Raw genomic sequence first — 18,428 nt, 5'->3', positions numbered from 1 at the left:
AACACACAATTTGAATAAAAGCTACTTACAATTTCACTGCCTTTGTCATGGTCTTTTTACCCTAACCTTCCTTCCGAGCCAGGCGTATAAAAAGGGACCTCTTGCCAGAATGAAGGTTTGCATGTCATGCTGCATAGCTAGGTACCATGCATGGAGCTGTATGTCACAGCTTCACCATAACTCTTAGTGGATCTGAAAAAAAACTTATATCAAATAGCGTGCAGATGGTGACAATTTTTTATTTATAACCACCTTAATGTTTCCTGTCCATTGATTTTGGGGAGGGGGGGAGGGGGGGGGGCGTGTTTTGCTTTTTTTCTGATGTGCTGGAAGGGAAAAAAACCCACAGGAATCCTGTGTTTGAAAACTGTTCATTTAACACAGGAGTAGTACTTAGAGCTTTAGAGATTTGCTACTATTTTTTCATGCAGAAGTGATTAATTCAGTAGATCCATATAATTCTTCACCTACGTTTTTTCCTTTCAAAACATGCAGGCATGTTAAATGTCCTTTTTTTGTGTTTTGTTTTGTTTTGTTTTTTGACTGGCACAGCCATGTTTTCATTCTAATACACTTTAAAGCTGATAGTAATTAACTTTATCCCTGACTTCTCTAGTATCCTAATAGTTACTCGCAAGTTTTCTCTCATTTGAAAGGCAAAAGAGCTTACTTTTTAAGTACTGTCCTGTTTAAACCTTACTATTCTCTTGACAGTTTAGATAGTTTGGGAAATGTAATGTTTGTTTCCCTTGTTATCGCATTTTTTGATAAATACAATGTGGATAAAACTCAGATGATAATTTGAATTTTGGACACTTCATACAAATTTTGTACAAAAAAAAATTCTGAGAATTTCTCCTGAATCAAAATTTTCATGTTTCGGGAAGATGGATTATTTTGGGGCATTTGGTGGATTTGTTTTGGTTTGGGTTTTGTTTCATTTATTTTGGGGTTTTTTTTTTCTTTTTGTTCTAGTTTGATTTGCATTATCTCTCATGACAATACTATTCTACTTCTGCTGATTTGTAAAAGAACCTTTGTTTTGAAGAAAAAATTCCTCAGCTCCCAGCTTTCCTACTGGAATCTTAAAGTCCAATCTTTGCCAGTTTTGTCCTGTCAATTTTTAAACTTTGATTTAGTAAGAACAGATCAAGCCTGCAGGAGAGAGAATAAATACCTTGCTCTTTCCTATTCCATAGTCCTCTTAGTCCTAACAAAAACAGTGTTGCCAAAGAGACAGTTTAGAGGTTTCAGTGATTACTCTTTAACTTTAGGTATGGGTTTTGAAGGGTAAATTAATAAAAGGCATCAATAGTATGTACCAAAGGTGATAGCGAGCACCTCATTGAAAGAGCTTCTAAGTGGTTATTTGCTGCAGCAAGTTGTAACCTGTTGCACTCTGGCAACACATAAGCATTTACCACCTCTTCAAACATCCAATCTTTTTTAAAACCACATGCAAATGGAACCTTAATATAAGGTGAGCTTGCTGCAGGGTGACTCCTGTTTACAAAGTATGAGACGTTATCACCGTATAATACCATTCTGTAATGTCCGTCTTGAGGAGAAGAAGAAGGGAGAATACGTCTAAAATCTTCACCTTCTCTTTGCTACTAATGTGGCCTTTCCGGCTGTCTTTTAGACAAGAGTACCTTTCCCCAGGCCTTTCCTTAAAGCACGAAGGAACGAAACAGACCTTGAAAGGTTGATAGAGGTCCCTGGGACACCTGCTCAATATATGTGCTCCTGCAGTCTCCTCTAGTGAATAAGCTTACTGTCAAAGATTTCATCATGAGGAACATGGCCTCATAGCAGTGGTTTCTACTAAAGGAACATGGGTGAACATGTGGTTTCATTGCTGTAATGCTTCCTGCTGCTTCTTCTTGCATGGACTGAAATTCAGTTCCTCCTCCAGTGCAGCTCTGACTGTAAAAGTCTAAGAAGCTCTAAAGTTTGTAAAGGTTTAAGGAATTCTATATCTAATAAATGTCAAATATTAATTACTGTTATTTGTTGCTAAAACATGGTAATAAATTCAGTAGGAATTGACAGGAAATAGTTCATTTTTGCATTGTAGAATTAGTGCTTCCCCTTTGACTACCATTTCAAAGAAGCACAATCACAATGCAAGGAAATGCTGACATGACCCCTCTCTGGCAAATTAAAGCTAAATATTCTTAATCAAATTAGCATTGAATTACAAGAGCTGAGGAGGTTTGATCAATTTCAGCCACTTATTTTAAAGGTTGAGTTAATTATTTTAGGGAGCTGATATTAATTAAATTCTTTGGACTTAGTTTTAAGAACAAAATTTAAGACTATAGCATCTTGTAAATGATTCTGTTGAATTTCATTATCAAAAAAGATCTACCACTTCCTAATTGACTGGGTATTAGTAAAACAACCTAAGAGAATTAGATTTTATTAAAGTACTCCCAGATGTTTTCACTGGTCACTGCCCTGTTTTCAAGAGAAAATCAGGCAATTCAAACTGTTCACAGAAGAGAATCAAATGAGAAAAAAGAATTCTAATCATTTAGTCAGATAGATTCCTGAGACATATAATTGGAAATTATTTAAATAGTTTTTAATAAATGGCATTGATTATGCCCAGGGATGTTTGCATAAGCTGTCTGTGACAATTGGAGATAAGCTTGCTGTTATTTGAAAATCCCAAAGGCCAGCATGAATTGCAGAAACTTTTGAGTTAATGCATAGCAGACATCATATGGGAAACTTTTTTTTTCAGTTATAATACCAAGAATCTTAGAGAAAAATAGGGCTATTTCAAGAAGGAAGATGGAGAGCCTAAAGCAAACTGTCAGGACTCAGATAACAGAGCTGATTAGGGCAGAGTAACTAGTTGAGGTGATTAAATGGGACTCTGCAACTGAGGAATACAAAGGATCTAGTTGGTATTTTCAGGAGGTGATTTACGTTTTCACACCTGCTGTGCAGAACATAAGGCCTATCCAAAGGTACTGCATCATGCTGAGAAACAAGAGTTCTTTAGTTAGTTCCAAGGGGATCATCTTATAACATCAATGTGGATAAACAGCCTTTAGTGGTTAAAGAACACCCGAACATTTTGCACATACTTTTATAGCAACCAATTAGGGATGCTGGATGTAAATATGGCCCTGAGTAGAAATTTGTTGGAAATTGTAACAAATCTAGTATGATTTCTTTTATGACCATCTGAAGAAATATTTTTTCCTTCTTTCATTTTTCTAAACTCTATGTATCAAAAATTGCTTGCTAAAAGATATTAGGGAAGACTCAGACAATAATGTTTTTTACCTATGTTGCAACAGTAGAATTCCTGTCATGTGCCTTGGGGTTATATTAATGTGTGATAGATACAGATGACACCATAGTTTCTCAATATGAAGAGTTTATATTTTGAGGCCTATTACAGTTGAACAAATGATCTTCTCTCTACTTGATGAACAACTAGCATTTTGCATGCAGATAATTAAATCTACATGAGTTCATAGCTAATGAGTTCCAAACAAAATTAATTAAATGCCAAGAAAGCTAACAGTTTTTGCGAGTCCAGTGTTACACCTGCAAAAAGACCTTTGACAGCTCTGTGATGAAGAGTTCTGATGAATTATCACTGACTTCCTTACATTAGCTTGAAGTACATAGCAGAACTTAAGAGTTAAGTTGTATCTGTAAAATGCCAAGGTCAAAAATGTTTATTACGATTCTTCTATCTCATCTACTTCTTTGAAGATTATATTCTGAACACCAGCAGTAAATACTGCTGTAGAAGTGCCATACTTCACTGTTTATGAACAGCAAATCTGGTCCATCAAAAGCAAGATTCTAGACCTGTGGTGGAACTAAGTACATTTTGAAGAACTGAAGAAATTTGGTTTGAAATAAGGATGCTCCCAGATTAGAGAAATGATACCTTGGCAAATGCTCAGATCACCTCACTTGAAAAACAAAACAAAACAAAAACAAAAACAAAACCAAAAAACCAAAACAATGTAACATTCTAAAATGCTATTGATGTGTTTATGTGTAAAGAAGCTACATATATTCAGATGATAAAATATTTTCTATATATTCTTCATTTTGCATTTAATTGCAGAACCCAGAAATATGGACCATGGTGACAAAAGTGTAAAAATTCTCTGGTTTTATTTTGGAAGTACTGAGTCTGAGTCTTTTTGTGGGAGTGTTGAAAGCTGGTCACTGTCTGCCCTGCTGCAAGCACATTCATCTGAGCTAAGAACTCCAAGGCATCGGGACATGGTACTAACTGCACCAGTACACCATGTACTGCTGGCTACAAGAAACTGGCACGCTTTAATTGTGCTAACCAGGTTTTGAAACTGAAGTTTTCTGCAGATAAAAGAGGGAATATCAATCCATAAAGACTAGATACTGCTGGGCAGTTGAAATCTCGTGATGTTTTGTGTCAGATAATCCAAACTGAGTAAGACATTTTTCTTGCTAATGAAAATTTTGAAGATGTCAACCATGTGCTATGAATCCTACAGCAGTGGATTGAGGAACATGGTGCACATAAATGAGAATTCATTAACTCTGTATATATACTAGTTAATGGGTTACTGTAAAGTTATGTTGGAGTATTTGGTCATTTACTCTTGCATGATTTATTGAGCTTACCAGCAAGCTGCTAGAAAATTAACAAGTGAACCCATACAACAGATCCAGATAAAGTAAAGTGGGACAACACCCAAGCTAATAGCTGTGGCAAAGTTAATTTCGGACTTTGGATAAAGTTACCCTGTTGTTTTGCCAAGGCTGAAAACTCAAATAGCAAAAGAATTCTAACAGTTAGAAAGTGATACTGTAGAAAAAACAGGATTCAGTAGTTGCCATGAATAGTTAATAAGGATAAATAGTTAAGTTTTAAATAAATTATACTGTAGATAAATTGGTGTTTGTTGATTTTTGAATCTTTGTTGTTCCTTATAGAAAAAAATATATTTTATTTAAGGAGATTATCTAATCTCCCTATCCACAAGCCATAGTTCATTACAGGAAACCTGGCAGTAGCCAGTGAGGTTTGATGAGTTGTTATGGCTGGAAGCAGCTGACATTGAGAGAAAAATGTAATTCCAAGTAGAAGTGAGTGAGAAAAGGGTCTCTACATGGACAATATTGAGGAGTCCTGAAAAAACTGAAAATGTTTTCTTTGGATCAGTTTTTAAACTACAGCCACAGCCCTACTGTGCACAATTCCCTCCTCTCTGCTCCTTGATTTCCAAGAGAAGAAAATATTTATATGAGGCCCAGAAAACAGGTACTTTATTCAGGTCCCTAATCTGAACATTTAGCAGAAAAAGACTGTGGTACTCACCACTGCTTGTGCAACCTAGACATAGCTTCAGATGCCAGAGTGATCAAAAGACAAAAGGTCCCTCTATCTCATACAGAACAATTAGCCAAATTAACATTTTTTTCTCTTGAAAGTGTTTTCTTTTGTAATGCAAATTTTAAATAGAACGTAAATTCAGAATTTAATTTAGATTTAGTTTCCATTTAAGTTTCCAGTTTTACCTGCAATACACTCATGCCCCAAAGTGCCTGCAGATCAGAATTTCTAGAAATAAAGCCTGCTATATACACATGACCTGTGTGAATTTTAGCTGGTCATTCCTTGTATCTTCCTTTCTAGCCAATACACTATTCATTTAAACATTCAAATACATAACTACCTTTGACATAGGAACCAGTTTACCAAATCTATATGTAGTCACTTACAATAACATTTATTTGGAGTTAGGCACTGGCAGGGTAGGTGCCTTATTCTCAGAAGGAAATGATGTATGGCAGCTCTTCAGACTGTAATTGTAGATATATATTCAGATCACTGTGTTGTTTAAAAATTAGTTTGAGATGTAAATAAGGAACTAAATATTCTGTTGTCTCATCTCATAACAAAGCCTGTAATGAGAGCTGGGAACAGCACAGCTTGAGTCCATTCCTGTGATACTTACAAGGGGAGCAGGAAATGTCAGGAATGAAAACATACTGCTTTAGGTTTGTAGTCGTGACTGATGGAGGTCAGGTGCTGCAATGAAATGCAGCATCTCATCCTCACCGTCACAGAAATGCATTTCAAAACAAATTTGATATCTAACCCCAAAGCAGAAGGAAGCTGAGTAAGTTTCAGGAAAATGATTACAGGCAATATAGTTAACATCACAGTTCTTAATTCATGGAGAGCCACTGTAATCGAATCAAGACATGGTTACTTACTTGTACATACTTCTGACCAGAGATGAAGGCCAATAGTATGACAAACAGAGGAAAATAAAGTAGATGAAAAAGTCATGGAGTGAAATACATTTTCTGGATTAAACACAGAGTTTCTTTACTTAGTGAAATCTATTCACAATCATACACTTTGCTAATCCTCTTGCCTAAAAACACACAAATTAATTTTTAGGACAATTAAAATTAAATTGATTTAATTTCCTGGGTTTCTAATAGCTTTTACTGGTTTTATTTTTAGGTTTACAGTCCTGAAATCAGTGTTCTCTCAGTTCTTTTCCTTATTAATAGATGAAGATTTTTAACATTACAGTAAATCATTTCTCCTAGCTGCTAAAGTGATGACAGATCAGAAAAAAGAATGCTTTAAAAAAAAATGAGTGGGTTGTGGAGTTTTTTTTCCTCCTACTTATAACTTCAAAAAGCTTGTGGATAATCCTCTTTATTGACTCTCTCTTCTCTGTTCTCTACAAAGTAAAAGGAAACTTGCTTGGTGGAGTACCGGCAATGTTCCAAAGCTTTCAAGTATAATAGTGAAATAGGGCTGTTAAGCCATTTATCACAAAGAAGAAGAAAAAGATGACTAATAGACAGAGGAACTGGACATAGATATCATAGGTATTTTAGAAAACTGGATACTTCTTAAGCATTGCTGCAAAGGTGGTAAGAGACCAGCAATGTGTCAGTTTGGAAAAAACAGATGTCTTGATTAAACCATGATTATAATTTATTACGCAGAAAAATAAGTATTCATTCATTCAAATTTAATTTTAGAATTTTGTCCCCAGTTTCTTAATTTCTAAGTATTTCTTCAATATTTTTTGATGTTCAGTACGAGTTTAAACTTAAATCCTTAGCACAATTACAACAGTTTCTAGCTTTATTTTTTCTGAATGCTCTGGCTTTTTTTAGGTTGCTAGCATACTTATATTTCCCTGCTGTGTTACTGGTCAATGGGACAATTCTTCTGATTTTCCAAACATAGAACAAGGTACTCTATACCTGAGGGTAAATCTAGATTTGATCCATTAAGTAGTTTTTCTCTGACATTCTGGTTTAGTTTTGAAATAAAAATTGTTGCTAAAATATGATGATCTCAAAGGTCTTTTCCAACCTAAATGATTCTACAATTCTGATTCAGGTTTCATGAGTTCCAATCCCCCTCCCTGCCCCCAGTAATACATATATTTATAAAATGACAAGTCAGGCAGTTCTTCTGTCACTGACATCAGCAAACTTATATGATCAAATATCACATAAGCCAAGTCAATGAAACGACCAGACTCAAATTTAGGACAATTACTTGTATTTAAGCTGAAAGAGAGCTCTTGTCTTGAAGCTTACCGAAGCTGATGATAAAATAAATCACTTAGTACTTTTTTTTTTTTTTCATGATTTCTTCCAAATAAACTTATAGGAAACTATTAAAAGGTTTTTAGAAGGGCTTTACATGGCACTAAGAGTCTGGACAAAAAGTAATTCAGTGGTTTACCAGCAACATATACTGTACTGAAACCTTCTCACTGTATAGAAAAGCAGAATACTTTTCTGATTCAGGAGGCAGGAAACAGATTCAAAACCATGGTGGTCCATCAAGCTGCTTTCTAGAGAACTAGGAAAGGCAAAATACAGTGACAAATGCAAGATGTTCTCCAGAACAGAGGAAATATTACACACTTAGCAACTTGTTCAGATCAATTAAGAAGCTGTTCATATTCCAAATTTGCATTCACATGTACAACACAATACAGGTATAAATCTTTTATTTCAGAAATATGCTATCAGCAGCCAAGGATAGTAACAGTCTTTAGGGATGCACCCAGAAGAAAAAACTGTGCTGAGTAATACTGTTGTATAGCTTATTTCCGCTTTGCACCACGTAAACCGTAATGTTAAATGTAATCAGGATTTTTTTTTTTACATTTTCTGTAGTTGTGATTTTCAGTGTTGAACAATTTTGTCTTCCTTTATGATGAAGTGATATATGAAAATGGGCCACATAGGCATAGTTCAAAATCAGAGGGAGGCCAGACCTCTACTAATAATTTTATATGCTTCTTAGATGGCATTATAGCCAGGGACAACATGAGCAAGGTGTCAGGCTAGGGAGATCTGTACCTCTGATGATCAGATATTTCAGAGCTGGGAGGCAGAGCAGGGCAGTGGAACACCATCACACTAGCTCCCTGAATGCAGACAAGCTATTAATGATTCTTTATTTGTGCCACAAACAGCAGCAGCTACAGCAAAGACTGAGATTTGCACATTTTCTGTACAACTATTTGCAGTAACAGAGACACTCATCCCTGTGTGCTAGGTGTAGAAGCTTCCCATGGCTAAAAGTTGGTATCTGCTGGCTTGTGTAAAGATTTGTTTTCTTTACATATTTAATCAGCCATAACTTGTTGTGATTTATGCTGCTAGACTATAGCTCTATTAGCTATTGAAGGTTTGTGCCAGAAAAAAACAATGCCAAGTTTATCGTTATGCTTGGAGGACAGAAATAGTTGCTCATACTGAAACTGCCAACAGCTGATCTGGAGCAGCACTGGGGTCAGGATAACTAACTCTCAACAGCTGTTGAAACACTCTTCACATGTGTACTAGCAGTATGCCAAAATACCAAACATCATGCAGGTATGCCAATAAATAGGGTTACCTGTCAGCTTTTCAATTCTCATGCATATTCTGGCCTTTCTCCTCTTTTTCATACTGGAAGATTCTAGTCAGGTATGTACTCTCAAATAGATCATATACAAGACATGACTGAAAAAATAATTTTAAAATTTCCATATTTGCTAAACAGGCTAATCCTGTGGTAAAACTTCAGATTATTAAACAGGTAGGTAGATATTATGGTGATGAGTGAGTTATAATGTCTAAATTGTATAAACTGTTTTTTCCCAGCACTGGAAAGAAAATGATCTTTCTAAGAAGTTTAATGCTATTTCATAGGAACAAATTCTGTCTGTCTTCATAAGATTTTGTATTTGAGGAATATGAATATATGCATATGCATCATCTGAAGTCGACAGAATATTCTGAAAATCCAGGAAATCTCTGTAACTGTTGTGAGATAAGCAAATAATTAACCCTAGTGAATCTTTCATACCTTATTCTAAAGGCTGATACATGCTCCAGGGCACTTTATAAAGGCATTAATGAAAAAATACATGTTGTTTTTAAAAAAAAGAACAAAAAAGAAGCAGTACATTGTGAATGATAATTTGGGAAAACACTTAAATCTTGAGAAGTTCTTGGGCTTCATTCTTCTTCCTTAGAAATTGTAAAATGTTTCTGGCCATAAAGTAAATTGTTTAATAAAAGTAAATTCAAGTTCATTTTGACCAGTGTAGAAAAGCAGTAGAAGTTCAAAAGATAACAAATATAAATAAGAAAAGAGATAAGTGGAGAGTTATTGAGAGCAAAATTGCAACATTCCTTTGCTGTCAGAGAAGAGAAAACTAAGATTTATCAGAAATTAAAGAAAGAATATCTTCTTTTTTAATCCAAACCAATGTGATTGGAAACAGAACATTTAAATAGTACATTGATTTACATATAGGCAGAATAAGTAGTGACTGATATTTATGCTAGTACAGTCCTGGGTACAGCTGACAGTTTTTCCCTCTCCAGAACTCTTCCATAAGATAAATAAGAAAGAGTTTGAAGAAAAATCCAGTGTGCATATATTGCTGTATATTATGCTACATTTAAAACTCTGCTATTAACCACTGCAATCTTACTCATTAGTATGATACAAAAATGAAAAAAAAAAAAACCAAAACCACAACCAACTTGTGTTGTAGAGGAAAACAAAGAAAAGAACAACAGATATTTCTATTCCTCAGGCCAGGTTATATATGATTGTTACAGTTTCAAAGGTAACATTATTATTATCTAAATTAGACTGTCTAGTCTTCTAAGAAAATAAAGGAAGCACTATAAAATATTGTAGCAACAACTTTGCAGCAGAACCTTAAAAATGAAATATACTTGATCATTTCATACGTTACTTGCAGCCCTCCCTATCTGTGGCAGAAAAAGAAAAACAGCATTCACAAATGTGTTTTCCTCTTTTAAAGATCCTAAAGATGTTTTTGTGTTTATGCAGTCTTTGAAAGTTAACTCTTTCACCTTACTATTCTCTACGCTCATTTTCTTTTAATTTTTTTCTTTACTTGGTCCTCTAAATTTCCTTTATTCATTTACTGGCTGTCTTTACTGAACTCTGTGTTGCTGACTGTCATGACTTTTAGAACCAGATCACGTGGTGACAAAAAATATCTTTCTCTCAATCCTATTTCTCTCATTGTGTGTCGCTTTTGTGGCATCCTACCTCAACCATTTTTGTTTGGGTTTTTTGGTGATGTTTGTTTTCAGAGGCAGACAAGCACCGAGGAACAAAACTTGCATGATTGAATTAGTTTTTCTTCTAGTTGAAAATCATTCTGCAATGCCCAAACATGAGATTTGCTATTCTAGACTGTTTAAGGATAGTGTTCTGTAAGACTCTGGGTAAAATACAGAGATTCTTTTCTCTTTCTGAATATAGGTTTATTACATAAAGCAAAGGTGTGAGATCTTGGCATGAATATACAGCAGAAGTATTTTAAAAAACCCACCTTGAATCTAGACATAGAACAGACACGCCAAGAACAAATTTCTCCACTCCACATCATCCACCAGCAGAAGGAAATCAGAGAAATGCATCTGAAATATAGCAATATAAAGAGCATATTTTAAACAAATAATTAAATATTTGATGAATGGATTTCCACTTTTATTCTTCAGGTTCTAATACTGATACCAGAGTTACCCTCACCTCTCAATTAGTATATCTCACATGACTGGTCAATGTCAGCATCACAAGGAAATATAAAGCAGAATAGGGCTAAGAATTATATCTTTTATCACCACTACAAGGCTACATCACTAGAATGAAACAAAGTCAATATGGTCAAGCTTTCATATCTGTGCAGTAAAAATTATACTACCACAGGAAGATCTGCACCCAAAAAAATATTTCACTTTTTGCCTTTGGGTAGATACTCTATTTGGTCTGCTTTTTCCTTAAGAGAGTGACAGATTGGAGCTATAGGGGAGTCGATTTGAAGACAAGACAGTTTTCAGATTCCCCTTTCATAGACAAACATTACACTGTTAAGAACACCAGCTGTATTTACAACTTTATTGTTAGACACAAAACGCTTATCAATAAGATCTACTGCATTCTGACATTAAAACTCTAAATGTCCTCATTAAGATAAAACCTTAAGGTCTGGCCAGTAGATCACAGTCACAGGTAATGTAGATAGGCATACCCTGCACTCTATATAATCCAACTGTTGCCATTGCTGTAGTCTCTCCACTCCTCATTTATAAACCGAGCCTTGGTACTATAGTATTATGGCTCTGTTCTCTCAGTCTGGCAACTGCCTTACTGACTCAGAGTTCAACTAAAGGTGGTTAGGTCAGCAGAAACCCTGAAAATTAGCATTATTGTACAGCCATAGACAACTATCTTGAGGATCGAAATGGAAAAAACTCCAAAAGGGCTTTGGCTGTATTCTGTCAAAGTTTAATTATAACTAAATGACAACCCCCTAAAAGTTTTTAGTTTACTAAGGATCCAGCGAGCAAACAAATATCTGGTGATTAAGTGTCCCTTTATTAGTGCTATGATCTCTTTCTAATGCAGTGGTCCTCAGCAGGCTATGGTGAAACTGCTTCTCTATGCGTTAGTCATATATATTCATCATTCCTTTGAAATAATAAAATTTTGATATTTTGCAGGGAACTGTCACTTTGGCTTTTGTCTTTTACAGTACATATATCAAATGAAGCTTGTGGAACCAGGAGTGAAATTGGGTTGAAAACAAATGGAAGCATCTTTGCATGTCAGGAAGAACAGTGCGAAATAATTCCTGCCGAAGGATGCTGTAAACAAATTTTCCAGGAAAGCCTAGGCAAGTTCAAGGAACAGAAATCCAGTGGGGCTTACTAAGGAAAGAGAAGTCATGCTAGGCTCATAAATTCTTTGAGATGAAAGTAGCTAAAAGTTTGGAGAGCGCCAGAGGGTGGGGAGAGTACCAGCTCCTGTTGTTTCCCTCTGGTAGCTGGTTATGGCCATTTAGGACACTTGCAGAACTTTGCTTCTCTATGCAACTCAAGGAATAAATGATGATTTTTAACCTAAGCAGAACTATCAGGCAGATACTTAAGAAATACTAATATCAACTACGTTTAAGGTTGAGATATGGTGAGTACAAATGAAAAGGATTGAATCTTCAAAGATAAAAGTTTTTTTTTGAAATAACTTGTAATTTAAAGGAGAAAAATCAAGTCTGAATTCCTATATTGCAATGAGATTCAATAGAAAGTAAAATCTACTGATTAAGACTCTATCATGTAACTCAGAACTTAGAAATTGTTGCTACAACTTAGGGGAAGAAAAACATTTTGAGAAGCTCTGGATCAGACTAATAGCAATATTATCTAATAATTTACAGCTGTGTAGGGAAACAATATCAATGAAGATTGTCATTTAGTATGATCCACAGCTTCCCATGCAAACTACATATCAAACAGAGACTTGAAATCTTATTGATATTCTTCTTTCTGTTATTATTTTTGACAATCTTTTTTTTTTTCCTGATGTTAATGGAGAGATTTAGGTGTCTTTGTGGCATAATTTATAAACTTAAATCAATAAGCAAAGATGACTTTCTTGACGTTTGTTTACTTCATATGTTTCAAATTTAGTTACTGGTTATTTTTTCCTTTAAATGGCCTATAAAATTGGCAATTTGGTCTTCCAGTTATTTGGCAGTAGAAATAAATTTTAAAATAATTTAAAACCTAAGTGTAATCTTTAGATTAAGCTAGATGTCAACTCAATAAGAATAACATATTTACAGAGAAAGGAAGAACAAGAAAATGAAATAAGTTTTGAGGACAGCATTAGAAAAAGACCGAACTTTAGTTTTCTAAGATAGAGGGGGTTTTATATACTTTTATCTGGTACTTGCCATGTCTGTTGGGATCCTGGTATGCTGAGACCTTTGCAGAAGTAAAAAAAAAAAAAGACAGTATTCCCAAAGACCGCTGCTTCAGCATTACAGAAAGAGGTAGCATACTAGTGACAGTACAATTTCTTCAAATAAAATACAAAGGAACCTTAACTACAGAGGCACTGAAAACCGGTAAAAATAAATCTGAAATAAGTGTTCAGATAATTTCCACAGAAATTACAATTTAAAACATGGAAAAAGACTCAAACTCTAATGGGAAAAACACCTCACATATGTCAAACAAACCCCCAAATTACCTAGCTGTTCCCTGTGACTTTCTGCTTAGTCTGTCACAAGTACCTTTCTTCACTAAAACACAGATTCCACTCTACCACTGCTTGCAGTTCTGTAGGTCAAACCTGTTGTAATAGTCATAAATGTTACTGACACTAGGTTTTGATGTTTGCACTGTGATCTGTAGGTGTGCCAGTTAAGTGTAAATGCCTGTGTGCAAATAGCTATGCAGATCTAAAACTGCTGGGATTTATTTCACTACATTTTTTTATAATTGTCTTCTATTTGACTCTTTATGTTATGGATATTTTCATTCATGTATCTAATAATTTTTGCATTATTTTATAATCAGTGAATACCAGTGAGTATCAGTTCAGCATGTGTATTGATATGGGTAAGTAGGTTTAGTACAGCAGCATCTGGTTTTGGTATCTTTTTTATTGGCCTGCGGTCACTTTGTAAAATATTGAAAGTGGGTTTTCTAATTAGTTTAGCAAGAGCTTAATTTGCTCCTCAAACCTTTAAAGCATTGAAACTTCTATTTTATGTGCTGTTGCTATCAAGCTATAAACCAATATTGAAATAATTGAAGCTATGTACTAAAAACTAAAATTTTGAAATAAAACATAATCTTAACAAGATGGAGATATTTTTAGTCTGAAGCTTCCAAAGTCATCCATCTGTTTTCTGTCTGTCTATCTATATTTTTGTACTGGGAATTCCATTAAATCCATATGACTTACGAAAGAAAATCACTGTTAACCCAGATATATTTTTTTGTTTCAGTTTGGTTTTATTGATTTTGGTTGGCTTAAAAGAAGCACTAAATTAAGGTCTTCTTCATATTGGATAGATCTTCACCTCCTTCTAGAGAGCTTTTACTAACAGTAACTTCCAAAGAATTTTGGAATAGCAGTGCTAATTCTCCTGTTCCTCCCATGTTGGGGTATTATTTCTTTGCAGCATGTTTTCCAGCAGAGGATCCTACCAGAGGTTGTTATATAACACATTTTGGCTTGGAAAAAAAATGTTCTGAAATAAAAATTTTACAACTTTTTCTCATTTTTTAATTTATTCTTTCTCATTTTTCCAGTACCTCAGCAGTAATGTCCTACTTCCAATGAGCTTACACTTCCAAACCCAGTTATGAAGCAATATGAAAGTGAATGTAATCTAAATGCATACATTGGTTATTAATGGTCTTACTCTTTCCTGACCTTGAAACGTGTTCATGTTGTTTGATGTGCGCAGGGTCTTTAACCTCTTAATTACCTGAGAAGTAATGTTCCCATTCTTTTCGTAGGTAAATGAATTTGAAATTATTAACTTGTCAGAGGATCAAATGGCACAGTAAACATTTTCTGTTATTTACACTGGGTAAGATTGCTTTTTAATTAAAATGACAGTTATGGTGCTACTCATTAGAAAGCAAAGTGAAATACAGTCACCTCTGAGGTTTTCTTGTGATGTTGACAGTTTAATAACCATTTGTTGTTAAATGTTTTCTAATACTCTGACATTTCTGAGCAGCTCTATTATTTTAAGGCACTCATTCTGTCACTGTGATGTAAGTATACGATAAAGAATTCACCTGTCTGTTTGTAATTACTGTGGCAAAGTAATAATATGTGGATTAGGTTTAAATTGTGTGAAAGGAAGATGAGGGAAGGAAGGATTTATGTTTCCTTTTCCACTTTATTATTTAGAAGCATTTTTTAAGCACTCATCTCCATAGAGTCTAAGTAGCAAAGTTGCCATGTTTTTATACATATAATGAGCATGTGCACTTAAAGTAAGAAAGCACTTTTAGTTATTTTAAAAAGTGATTCCAAAAAAAAAGGAAAAGCAACTAAAGAGAAGAAAATTATATTGCTTTCAGCTCACAATAAAAATGGTAAGGCTTTATGAGCTGCTATTTTCAGTGGACTTTTTGTCATTTATGTAATTTGTAGTCATGGTCATCCTCATTACAATAATAAAAAAGAAGGAAACTATTCCTGCTCAATTCATTTTTTTCCTATAGAATTTAATAAATGCTACTTTTTTATTATACACTTCTACTTATCTTCCCTGTTCCTTAAAATGGTCATTTCTGTATGAACAGCACACAGGAAAAAAAAATGCTTAAGGCTTTAGAGACAAAACTAGTCACTTAATTGTGTGTCTTTAATGAATAATTATCATGAAAAAAATCAGTTTGTACCTATTTATGATGATGAATAAACTATTCCACTCATCCATTTATAAAAAAAATACTGGTTTTGGAGAACTGATTAATAAAATACTGTGTATCTAGTCTAAACTTGTCATAAACAGCTTTCCCCTTCTGCTAAAGGAAAATGTGGATCCATTAAGATTAGTTCATATAACTGCCGAAATTTTTCTAAAATTTTTGTTCTTTTAAAGTATTTCAGTTCTGTCTCAATCTTGGACGTCTTTCAAAAAAAAAGAAATGCACTGCATCATTAAATAATTCTGTTATATTACTAGACAGGTGCTTACTCTGATCATAGCTATTACAAGGAAACCTTATTGAAATCAGTTGACATTCATTCATACATATGAATATAATTTGCTCTACTAAATTTTCCAAGTAGCTCAATCACTGTATGATGTTTTTTTCATTGTTTGTCCTTTTGCAGTCTTATGCTGCTCAAGTAAAGCAGAAATCAGCAGTGGCAGTGACAATAAATGAAGTATGTATCACTAATGTAAGGTTTCACTGTGCAACATTTGTCATGAAAGAAAACAGGACATCTCTGTTTTGCGAAAGCTCAGACTTTGTCTTCATCTCTGGGAAACATCTACTTCAAGTTTAGTATGTTCATATTTCCTAATAACATTCTATCATCCTGTTTACACAACAAAAAAGTTGCTATTTACCTTCACAAGCTCCAATAGGGTCCTTTTAGGAGAAGAGGAAGTACTTATATTCGTCCAATAGATATTCTTTCCTTTCTCAAAACATAGCAAAAGTGTTGGTCTTTTAATACGTAATGTTCCTATTAATTCAAACAAGGAAAAGTATTATTTATTTTGAACATACAAGCCTACTCTTACCTTTCCCTATTTGCAGCAAAGGAGAAAAGAAATGGTGTGGTATCTATCAATAGGTCACAGTAATGACATTTGAAGAGGTAGTCTTAGGTGAGCAAGCAATCTCAAAGATTAACTAAATTATTTTAGAAAACTGCCTGAGACATATGAGCTGACCTTCATACATAGAAAAGAGTAAGTATGCTGCAGTCTGGAAAGCAACCCAAATACTACATTACAAACATGCTCAGAACAAATATGCCAGAATGATCTTTCCTGTGTTACAAGATAACACCTATTAAAAGCTTAAGAGCATTTAATTCCCATGTGTAAGAAATCAGGCAAGGATGGCAGAAGACAAGTATGACTGAATAAGGACTTCCTGGTCAATCTAACATGTGAGAAGGAAATGCATGGGCAGTAGAACCAGGGGCAAGTGTCCTGGGAGGAATACAGTGTGTGAGTGGGATTAAGAAAGCTAAGGCAAAATTGGTGCTGAATTTGGCAAGGGATGTGAAGAATAATAAGAAGGGCTTCTACAGGTACATGGATCACAAAAGGAAGACTAAAGAAAATGTATTTCCCCAATATGCAAAACAGGAGAACAAGTGATAACTGTCATGGAGAAGGCTCAACAATGTTTTGGTTTCAGTTTTCACTGGCACTCTTCCCACATTTCTCAAGTCCCTGAACCTCAAGGCAGGCACTGGAAGAACATAGTCCCTCCCACGATAACAGAAGATAGGTCTCAGACCAACTACGTCACCTGACCATACACAAGTTCATGGGACCCAAAAAGATTCACCTCAGAATCCTAAGGGAACTGTCAGACATACCGGCTATGCCACTCTCCATCATATTTGAGAAGTCATGGCAGTCAGGCTATGACCCCAGTGTCTGGAGAAAAGGAACTACTACTGGGTACTACTGACCATTCAGCCTCACCTCAGTGTCCAGTAAGATCATGGAACAAACCTGCTGGTAGTTATGTTGAAGCATATGGAAGACAGGGAGGTTATTAGAGGCAGTCAGCACGGCTTTAACAAGGACAAATCAAGCCGGACTAATCCACAGTCCCTCTACAACAGAGCAACTGCCTCAGTGGAAAAGGGGAGAGCTACCTGATCTTCTGTCAGACCTTTAATACAGTCCCCCCAACATTCAAACTGGAGAGATATAAGGTTTATGGATGAACTGTTAGGCATATAAGGAATTGGCTGAATGGCTGTGTCCAGAGAGTTACCATGGCTCAGTGTCCAAGTGGAAAACAGTAACTAGTGGTGTCCCTAAGTGGTTGTAGTGGGATCAGCATCATTTAGTATCTTTGTCAGTTACATAGACAATGGGATCGAGTACACCCTCAGCAACCTTGCAGCTGACACCACTGAGTGGTGCAGTCAGCATGCCTGAGGGACAGAATGCCACCCAGACGGACTTTAACAGGCTTGAGGAGTGATCCAGTGTGAACCTCAAGAAGTTCAACAAGGCCAAGTGCAATCCTTCATCTGGGTCAGGGCAATCTCTAGAATCAATACAGACTAGAGGATTAACTGATTCAGAGAAGGCCTGTGGAGAAGACTTTGGCAATACTGCTTGATATAAAATTAGACATGAGCCAGCATGTACGCTTACAGGCCATAAAGCAAACCATATCCTGGTCTGCATAAAGAGAAGCATGGCCAGTAGGCTGAGGAGATTTTGCACCCCTACTACACTGTCATGAGACACAACCTGAAGTACTTGTGTTCACCTCTAGAGTCCCCAGTATGAGAAAGACACAGCTGTTTGAGTAGGTCCAGAGGAGGGCCACAAAAATGGCCAGGAGGG

Source organism: Falco punctatus, assembly GCF_963210335.1.
Source record: "Falco punctatus genome assembly, chromosome: Z".
In the NCBI taxonomy this organism is placed as follows: domain Eukaryota; kingdom Metazoa; phylum Chordata; class Aves; order Falconiformes; family Falconidae; genus Falco; species Falco punctatus.
Note: the sequence above shows the minus strand (reverse complement) of the source record.